Source organism: Crinia signifera, chromosome 6, assembly GCF_055691185.1.
Source record: "Crinia signifera chromosome 6, ASM5569118v1, whole genome shotgun sequence".
NCBI lineage: Eukaryota > Metazoa > Chordata > Amphibia > Anura > Myobatrachidae > Crinia > Crinia signifera.
This window is the reverse complement of record NC_139222.1, coordinates 293,976,296-293,986,124: the sequence shown is the minus strand read 5'-3', so window position 1 is coordinate 293,986,124 and position 9,829 is coordinate 293,976,296.

The following is a 9,829-nucleotide window of genomic DNA, read 5'->3' as shown; positions in this document are numbered from 1 at the left end:
GTCGGCAGCCTGCACGGATCTTTATCCATACGTAGTCGGCCGTATTCTGGCGTAGTGGTATATAGTGGCTGAATATAGGAGTCGGCAGCCTGCACGGATCTTTATCCATACGTAGTCGCTGTATTCTGGTGTAGTGGTATATAGTGGCTGAATATAGGAGTCGGCAGCCTGCACGGATCTTTATCCATACGTAGTCGCCGTATTCTGGCGTAGTGGTATATAGTGGCTGAATATAGGAGTCGGCAGCCTGCACGGATCTTTATCCATACGTAGTCGGCCGTATTCTGGTGTAGTGGTATATAGTGGCTGAATATTGGAGTCGGCAGCCTGCACGGATCTTTATCCATACGTAGTCGGCCGTATTCTGGCGTAGTGGTATATAGTGGCTGAATATAGGAGTCGGCAGCCTGCACGGATCTTTATCCATACGTAGTCGCTGTATTCTGGCGTAGTGGTATATAGTGGCTGAATATAGGAGTCGGCAGCCTGCACGGATCTTTATCCATACGTAGTCGCCGTATTCTGGCGTAGTGGTATATAGTGGCTGAATATAGGAGTCGGCAGCCTGCACAGATCTTTATCCATACGTAGTCGCTGTATTCTGGCGTAGTGGTATATAGTGGCTGAATATAGGAGTCGGCAGCCTGCAGGGATCTTTATCCATACGTAGTCGGCTGTATTCTGGCGTAGTGGTATATAGTGGCTGAATATAGGAGTCAGCAGCCTGCACGGATCTTTATCCATACGTAGTCGCTGTATTCTGGCGTAGTGGTATATAGTGGCTGAATATAGGAGTCGGCAGCCTGCACGGATCTTTATACATACGTAGTCGGCCGTATTCTGGCATAGTGGTATATAGTGGCTGAATATAAGAGTCGGCAGCCTGCACGGATCTTTATCCATACGTAGTCGCCGTATTCTGGCGTAGTGGTATATAGTGACTGAATATAGGAGTCGGCAGCCTGCACGGTTCTTTATCCATACGTAGTCGCCGTATTCTGGCGTAGTGGTATATAGTGGCTGAATATAGGAGTTGGCAGCCTGCACGGTTCTTTATCCATACGTAGTCGCCGTATTCTGGCGTAGTGGTATATAGTGGCTGAATATAGGAGTTGGCAGCCTGCACGGATCTTTATCCATACGTAGTCGCCGTATTCTGGCGTAGTGGTATATAGTGGCTGAATATAGGAGTCGGCAGCCTGCACGGATCTTTATCCATACGTAGTCGCCGTATTCTGGCGTAGTGGTATATAGTGGCTGAATATAGGAGTCGGCAGCCTGCACGGATCTTTATCCATACGTAGTCGCCGTTTTCTGGTGTAGTGGTATATAGCGGCTGAATATAGGAGTCGGCAGCCTGCACGGATCTTTATCCATACGTAGTCGCCCGTATTCTGGTGTAGTGGTATATAGTGGCTGAATATAGGAGTCAGCAGCCTGCACGGATCTTTATCCATACGTAGTCGCCGTATTCTGGCGTAGTGGTATATAGTGGCTGAATATAGGAGTCAGCAGCCTGCACGGATCTTTATCCATACGTAGTCGGCCGTATTCTGGCATAGTGGTATATAGTGGCTGAATATAAGAGTCGGCAGCCTGCACGGATCTTTATCCATACGTAGTCGCTGTATTCTGGCGTAGTGGTATATAGCGGCTGAATATAGGAGTCGGCCGCCTGCACGGATCTTTATCCATACGTAGTCGCCGTATTCTGGCGTAGTGGTATATAGTGGCTGAATATTGGAGTCGGCAGCCTGCACGGATCTTTATCCATACGTAGTCGGCCGTATTCTGGTGTAGTGGTATATAGCGGCTGAATATAGGAGTCGGCCGCCTGCACGGATCTTTATCCATACGTAGTCGCCTTATTCTGGCGTAGTGGTATATAGTGGCTGAATATTGGAGTCGGCAGCCTGCACGGATCTTTATCCATACGTAGTCGGCCGTATTCTGGCGTAGTGGTATATAGTGGCTGAATATAGGAGTCGGCAGCCTGCACGGATCTTTATCCATACGTAGTCGCCGTATTCTGGCGTAGTGGTATATAGTGGCTGAATATTGGAGTCGGCAGCCTGCACGGATCTTTATCCATACGTAGTCGCCGTATTCTGGTGTAGTGGTATATAGTGACTGAATATAGGAGTCGGCAGCCTGCACGGTTCTTTATCCATACGTAGTCGCCGTATTCTGGCGTAGTGGTATATAGTGGCTGAATATAGGAGTCGGCAGCCTGCACGGATCTTTATCCATACGTAGTCACCGTATTCTGGTGTAGTGGTATATAGTGGCTGAATATAGGAGTCGGCAGCCTGCACGGATCTTTATCCATACGTAGTCGCCGTATTCTGGCGTAGTGGTATATAGTGGCTGAATATAGGAGTCGGCAGCCTGCACGGATCTTTATCCATACGTAGTCGCCGTATTCTGGTGTAGTGGTATATAGTGGCTGAATATAGGAGTCGGCAGCCTGCACGGATCTTTATCCATACGTAGTCGGTGTATTCTGGCGTAGTGGTATATAGTGGCTGAATATAGGAGTCGGCAGCCTGCACGGATCTTTATCCATACGTAGTCGGTGTATTCTGGCGTAGTGGTATATAGTGGCTGAATATAGGAGTCGGCAGCCTGCAGGGATCTTTATCCATACGTAGTCGCCGTATTCTGGCGTAGTGGTATATAGTGACTAAATATAGGAGTCGGCAGCCTGCAGGGATCTTTATCCATACGTAGTCGCCGTATTCTGGCGTTTTGGTATATAGTGGCTGAATATAGGAGTCGGCAGCCTGCACGGATCTTTATCCATACGTAGTCACCGTATTCTGGCGTAGTGGTATATAGTGGCTGAATATAGGAGTCGGCAGCCTGCACGGATCTTTATCCATACGTAGTCACCGTATTCTGGCGTAGTGGTATATAGTGGCTGAATATAGGGGTCGGCAGCCTGCACGGATCTTTATCCATACGTAGTCGCCGTATTCTGGCGTAGTGGTATATAGTGGATGTATATAGGAGTCGGCAGCCTGCACGGATCTTTATCCATACGTAGTCGGCCGTATTCTGAGGTAGTGGTATATAGTGGCTGAATATAGGAGTCGGCAGCCTGCACGGATCTTTATCCATACGTAGTCGGCCGTATTCTGGCGTAGTGGTATATAGTAGCTGAATATAGATCCATACGTAGTCGCCGTATTCTGGCGTAGTGGTATATAGTGGCTGAATATAGGAGTCGGCAGCCTGCACGGATCTTTATCCATACGTAGTCGCCGTATTCTGGGGTAGTGATATATAGTGGCTGAATATAGGAGTCGGCAGCCTGCACGGATCTTTATCCATACGTAGTCGGCCGTATTCTGGCGTAGTGGTATATAGTGGCTGAATATAGGAGTCGGCAGCCTGCACGGATCTTTATCCATACGTAGTCGGCCGTATTCTGGTGTAGTGGTATATAGTGGCTGAATATAGGAGTCGGCAGCCTGCACGGATCTTTATCCATACGTAGTCGCCCATATTCTGGCGTAGTGGTATATAGTGGCTGAATATAGGAGTCGGCAGCCTGCACGGATCTTTATCCATACATAGTCGCAGTATTCTGGCGTAGTGGTATATAGTGGCTGAATATAGGAGTCGGCAGCCTGCACGGATCTTTATCCATACATAGTCGCAGTATTCTGGCGTAGTGGTATATAGTGGCTGAATATAGGAGTCGGCAGCCTGCACGGATCTTTATCCATACGTAGTCGCCGTATTCTGGCGTAGTGGTATATAGTGGCTGAATATAGGAGTCGGCAGCCTGCACGGATCTTTATCCATACGTAGTCGCCCGTATTCTGGTGTAGTGGTATATAGTGGCTGAATATAGGAGTCGGCAGCCTGCACGGATCTTTATCCATACGTAGTCGGCCGTATTCTGGTGTAGTGGTATATAGTGGCTGAATATAGGAGTCGGCAGCCTGCACGGATCTTTATCCATACGTAGTCGCCCGTATTCTGGTGTAGTGGTATATAGTGGCTGAATATAGGAGTCGGCAGCCTGCACGGATCTTTATCCATACGTAGTCGGCCGTATTCTGGTGTAGTGGTATATAGTGGCTGAATATAGGAGTCGGCAGCCTGCACAGATCTTTATCCATACGTAGTCGCCCGTATTCTGGTGTAGTGGTATATAGTGGCTGAATATAGGAGTCGGCAGCCTGCACGGATCTTTATCCATACGTAGTCGCTGTATTCTGGCGTAGTGGTATATAGTGGCTGAATATAGGAGTCGGCAGCCTGCACGGATCTTTATCCATACGTAGTCGGCCGTATTCTGGTGTAGTGGTATATAGTGACTGAATATAGGAGTCGGCAGCCTGCACGGATCTTTATCCATACGTAGTCGCCGTATTCTGGCGTAGTGGTATATAGTGGCTGAATATAGGAGTCGGCAGCCTGCACGGATCTTTATCCATACGTAGTCGCCGTATTCTGGCGTAGTGATATATAGTGGCTGAATATAGGAGTCGGCCGCCTGCAGGGATCTTTATCCATACGTAGTCGCCGTATTCTGGCGTAGTGGTATATAGTGGCTGAATATAGGAGTCGGCAGCCTGCACGGATCTTTATCCATACGTAGTCGGCTGTATTCTGGTGTAGTGATATATAGTGGCTGAATATAGGAGTCGGCAGCCTGCACGGATCTTTATCCATACGTAGTCGCTGTATTCTGGCGTAGTGGTATAAAGTGGCTGAATATAGGAGTCGGCAGCCTGCACGGATCTTTATCCATACGTAGTCACCGTATTCTGGCGTAGTGGTATATAGTGGCTGAATATAGGAGTCGGCAGCCTGCACGGATCTTTATCCATACGTAGTCGGCCGTATTCTGGCGTAGTGGTATATAGTGGCTGAATATAGGAGTCGGCAGCCTGCACGGATCTTTATCCATACGTAGTCGCCGTATTCTGGCGTAGTGATATATAGTGGCTGCCTCTCTGACTAATCACTTCCAGAAGTGAAGGAGTTACAGGAGGGTCCTGCACGGCGGCCTGTTCTCCTCCCCTGGCACTTGAACTCCAGATCTGAAGGCCCCTACTTAGAATGCAGCCCCCTGTGCAGGTCACCAGACGCCCTGTACATCTGCTAGCAGCTTTTGTCAACGAGGTTGTTAATTGGTTCTAATCCCCTCCTATGGGCTGTTGTTGTTCCCTGACCTAGCACCTAACAGACACCTTAGTGCCCATTCATACCAGAGAGCATTCCAACACTTGTTCAGTTCAGGGGGGAGAGTAGATCCCCGTCCCATCCTCAATGAGACACTGACAGCAAGCGGGAGAGACAACAAGAGCCAAGTGTGCTAAATACAGTGCCTGCTCCTATATACAGGGTGTATACAGTGCCTGCTCCTATATACAGGGTGTATACAGTGCCTGCTCCTATATACAGGGTGTATACAGTGCCTGCTCCTATATACAGGGTGTATACAGTGCCTGCTCCTATATACAGGGTGTATACAGTGCCTGCTCCTATATACAGGGTGTATACAGTGCCTGCTCCTATATACAGGGTGTATACAGCGCCTGCTTCTATATACAGGGTGTATACAGTGCCTGCTCCTATATACAGAGTGTATACAGTGCCTGTTCCTATATACGGGGTGCATACAGTGCCTGCTCCTATATACAGGGTGTATACAGTGCCTGCTCCTATATACTGGGTGTACACAGCGCCTGCTCCTATATACAGGGTGTATACAGCGCCTGCTCCTATATACTAGGTGTATACAGCACCTGCTCCTATATACAGGGTGTATACAGCGCCTGCTCCTATATACAGGGTGTATACAGCGCCTGCTCCTATATACAGGGTGTATATAGTGCTTGCTCCTATATACAGGGTGTATACAGCACCTGCTCCTATATACAGGGTGTATACAGCGCCTGCTCCTATATACAGGGTGTATACTGTATCTGCTCCTATATATAGGGTGCATACAGCGCCTGCTCCTATATACAGGGTGTATACAGCGCCTGCTCCTATATATAGGGTGTATACAGTGCCTGCTCCTATATACAGGGTGTATATAGTGCCTGCTCCTATATACAGGGTGTATACAGTGCCTGCTCCTATATACAGGGTGTGTACAGTGCCTGCTCCTATATAAAGGGTGTATACAGTGCCTGCTCCTATATAAAGGGTGTATACAGTGCCTGCTTCTAAATACAGGATGTATACAGTGCCTGCTCCTATATACAGAGTGTATACAGTGCCTGTTCCTATATACGGGGTGCATACAGTGCCTGCTCCTATATACAGGGTGTATACAGTGCCTGCTCCTATATACTGGGTGTACACAGCGCCTGCTCCTATATACAGGGTGTATACAGCGCCTGCTCCTATATACTGGGTGTATACAGCGCCTGCTCCTATATACAGGGTGTATACAGCACCTGCTCCTATATACAGGGTGTATACAGCGCCTGCTCCTATATACAGGGTGTATACAGTGCTTGCTCCTATATACAGGGTGTATACAGCACCTACTCCTATATACAGGGTGTATACAGCGCCTGCTCCTATATACAGGGTGTATACTGTATCTGCTCCTATATACAGGGTGTATACAGCGCCTGCTCCTATATACAGGGTGTATACAGTGCCTGCTCCTATATACAGGGTGTATACAGTGCCTGCTCCTATATACAGGGTGTATACAGTGCCTGCTCCTATATACAGGGTGTATACAGTACCTGCTCCTATATACAGGGTGTATACAGTGCCTGCTCCTATATACAGGGTGTATACAGTGCCTGCTCCTATATACAGGGTGTATACAGTGCCTGCTCCTATATACAAGGTGTATACCGTACCTGCTCCTATATACCGGGTGCATACAGTGCCTGCTCCTATATATGTGGTGTATACAGTACCTGCTCCTATATACAGGGTGCATACAGTGCCTGCTCCTATATACAGGGTGTATACAGTGCCTGCTCCTATATACGGGGTGCATACAGTGCCTGCTCCTATAAACAGGGTGTATACAGTGCCTGCTCCTATATACAGGGTGTATACAGTGCCTGCTCCTATATACGGGGTGTATACAGTGCCTGCTCCTATATACAGGGTGTATACAGTGCCTGCTCCTATATACGGGGTGTATACAGTGCCTGCTCCTATATACGGGGTGTAGACAGTGCCTGCTCCTATATAAGGGGTGTAGACTGATATGACGGATCTGACTGATGTGACGGATCTGACTGATGTGACGGATCGGACTAATGTGGCGGAGCGGACTGATGTGACGGGTCGGACTGATATGACGGATCGGACTGATGTGGCGGGTCGGACTGATGTGACGGGTCAGACTGATGTGACGGATCTGACTGGTATGACGGATCTGACTGATATAACGGATCTGACTGATATAACGGATCTGACAAAAAAAAATATATGACGGATCTGACAAAAAATATGACGGATCTGACAAATTATGACGGATCTGACTGATATGACGGATCTGACGGATCTGACTGATATGACGGATCTGACTGATATGATGGACCTGACTGATATAAAGGCTCTGACAAATATGACGGCTCTAACTGATGTGATGGATCTGACTGATATGAAGAACCTGACTGATATGACGGATCTGACTGATGTGACGGCTCGGACTGATGTGACGGCTCGGACTGATGTGACGGATCGGACTGATGTGACGGCTCGGACTGATGTGACGGGTCGGGCTGATGTGACGGGTCAGACTGATTTGACGGAACGGACTGGTATGACGGATCTGACAAATATGACGGCTCTGACTGATATGACGGATCTGACTGATATGACGGATCTGACTGATATGACGGATCTGACTGATATGGCGGATCTGAGAAAATATGACGGATCTGACAAATTATGACGGATCTGACAAATTATGACGGATCTGACTGATATGACGGATCTGACTGATATGACGGCTCTGACAAATATGACGGCTCTGACTGATATGACGGATCTGACTGATGTGACGGATCTGACTGATATGACGGGTCGGACTGATATGACAAATCTGACTGATGTGACGGATCAGACTGATGTGACGGATCGGACTGATGTGGCGGGTCGGACTGATGTGACGGATCGGACTGATGTGACGGATCGGACAGATCCGTGCAGACTTTTTCCAAATACGCCTGGGAAATGAAGTGTATTTTCCAGGAATATTTTAGCAGCCATATCCCACTAATTAGTAAATTTCTCCCAATGTCTAGTAATGTGCAGTAATACACAGCAGTCATACAGAACAGGAAATGCAGATTAATGCGGGAAAACAGCTCAACTATCCAAACCAGTGGCTGGTAGGAGCAAACTGCGGTCACCTGACCTCAATGGAGGAGTGGCCCCCGGGGCAGCAACCTAAACTGTCCAGCAGCAAAGGATCCTGGACTGAGCGACAATGGCTGCCATTGGTGGAAAGCCTGCAAGAGGGATTATGCTACTAACCTATGGGAGGGGCTCATAAGGAAAACCCACCTACGCCTGCTGACAATGAAAATGGCCTCCTGAACAGCGCCAGTAAAGCGGCAGGGATTAGGCTATGCTACTGACGCTGTGTGTCTGCTGCCTTAGTTTCCCAGGTGGTCCAGTGGGGGAATGGAGTGGACTGATGACCACTTGCCAGCGCAGCCCAGTAGTCCCCTGCACCAGAGCTGCAGAGCCACTGGCATCTCCACGCGCAGATAGACGCTTACCTGGCCTGCATCCGGCTGTGGCCTCCTCAGTGACCAGGGACCAGTGGAGGTCATGAACTTAGGTGTGGTGCTGCAGCCAAGGCTGAGTCAGCCCCCACATGACACTTCCCCATCAGAGATACCGGGATTAGTGTCCACCTGAGTCAGCCCCCACATGACACTTCCCCATCAGAGATACCGGGATTAGTGTCCACCTAAATCAGCCGCCACATGACACTTCCCCATCAGAGATACCGGGATTAGTGTCCACCTAAATCAGCCGCCACATGACACTTCCCCATCAGAGATACCGGGATTAGTGTCCACCTGAGACAGCCCCCACATGACACATCCCCATCAGAGATACCAGGATTAGTGTCCACCTGAGTCAGCCCCCACATGACACATCCCCATCAGAGATACCGGGATTAGTGTCCACCTGAGTCAGCCCCCACATGACACTTCCCCATCAGAGATACCGGGATTAGTGTCCACCTGAGTCAGCCCCCACATGACACTTCCCCATCAGAGATACCGGGATTAGTGTCCACCTCTGAGTCAGCCCCCACATGACACTTCCCCATCAGAGATACCAGGATTAGTGTCGACCTGAGTCAGCCCCCACATGACACTTCCCCATCAGAGATACCGGGATAAGTGTCCACCTGAGTCAGCCCCCACATGACACTTCCCCATCAGAGATACCGGTATTAGTGTCCACCTGAGTCAGCCCCCACATGACACATCCCCATCAGAGATACCGGTATTAGTGTCCACCTGAGTCAGCCCCCACATGACACATCCCCATCAGAGATACCGGTATTAGTGTCCACCTGAGTCAGCCCCCACATGACACTTCCCCATCAGAGATACCGGGATTAGTGTCCATCTGAGTCAGCCCCCACATGACACATCCCCATCAGAGATACCAGGATTAGTGTCCACCTGAGTCAGCCCCCACATAACACATCCCCATCAGAGATACCGGGATTAATGTCCACCTCTGAGTCAGCCCCCACATGACACATCCCCATCAGAGATACCGGTATTAGTGTCCACCTGAGTCAGCCCCCACATGACACTTCCCCATCAGAGATACCGGGATTAGTGTCCACCTGAGT